This window comes from Aplysia californica, unplaced genomic scaffold (assembly GCF_000002075.1).
Source record: "Aplysia californica isolate F4 #8 unplaced genomic scaffold, AplCal3.0 scaffold00729, whole genome shotgun sequence".
In the NCBI taxonomy this organism is placed as follows: Eukaryota; Metazoa; Mollusca; class Gastropoda; order Aplysiida; family Aplysiidae; genus Aplysia; species Aplysia californica.
The window spans coordinates 30875-32184 of NW_004797999.1; the positions used below are offsets into that span (position 1 = coordinate 30875).

Here is a 1310-nt window from a genome sequence, read left to right on the forward strand (position 1 = left end):
AGAGAGAGAGAGAGAGAGAGAGAGAAAAGTTTTACAGCACTAGCAACACAATAAGGTCATATAAGTACCAAAGATTAGAGGTGTTACAAGAGAGTAACAAACATAAAAAAGAAGGAGGGGAGATCAGGACGATGGTGGTCTGACAGGAAAGAAGGAGCAAACCACACTGGAGCACCTGCCAACCACTCACACCTTACATTTGGAGCCTCACACTCACATGAGGAAACACATCACAGAAAAAGAGTAGCATTTTTATTTTAAACAATTTTATTCATCAATACATCAGTGAGAGAAAGCCAACACATTCCCACAACAACAAGAATCATATTATGGTAGTAAAACACACACACACAACTGGTCCAGTGCCAGACTGAAAGGAAATCAGTCATTTACTAATGAACGACATCCGCATGGATTTCACACAATCCCCACACCACGCGCATACTTTCAAGTCTCCGTGAACAGCATTACACCTGAACACCAAATTTTTAAAAATGACATAACAAATTTTCAAAGAAATTGTTACAGATACTCTTTTTTTAATAACTTTCATTCTTTTTTCTTGTTCAATTTAATTTACAATTCCACCATCTTTCATTGATTACTTTCTTTTTTCCAAACAATAATAACAGAATTCATTTTACCTGACAAGCTGACCTCACAAAACCATGGAGGAGTAGAAAAATCAGGTGTGTCCCTAACAAAACAAGGGAGACGAGACAGACTACCTCTAGATTCACACTAAAAATAAAGTCAACTTTGTGCATTCCCAGATAAAAGCTCAAAACTTATGAGAATCTTTCTCTTCAACCCACCGTCTATGACGTCAACCTGCAGCAGAATTCCTTTCAACAAAACCTCCACACGTACACACTCTTCATCATTTCAAAAAATTAAAATTTTAAAAAACATTTAAAAAAAAAAAGATTTAACATGCATTATATATAAGCCTTGATAAATATAAAGCTAGCGCACAACTACAAATATTATACCTGCATTCACAAACTTGCTCGCCCCAATAAGAGAAGATACAAACTCACAGCAGTTTCCACAAGCTAACATTTTCAAGGGGAGCTCTACAATACGACAAACAACAGTTCATCCGAGCAGATTCGTTTTTTAATACCGTGCAGGAGCAATTCAAACGCAAAGTCAAAACAGAAAAATAGGAAGACAATAAAGACAGGAAACAAAAGACAAAAATAGAATTATTACCACACTTAACGCCTTCAATAAGAGCATCCTAATCAATATCATTGAGGGGGAAAAAGAGGCCCATCCATCTGGCACTCAGCACTCACCCGCCCCGC

At 37.1% G+C, this 1310-nt stretch overlaps 1 protein-coding gene across 1 annotated transcript in view; it reads right to left on the bottom strand.

Moving 5' to 3' along the window:
- Window positions 1-246: 246 nt before the first annotated feature.
- The window catches only part of LOC101856691 (protein disulfide-isomerase A6), a gene marked incomplete in the record, with an annotated part of 15550 nt that continues 14486 nt past the window's right edge, over window positions 247-1310 (bottom strand). Inside the window, 1 exon segment of the mRNA XM_005108864.3 lies at window positions 247-1310.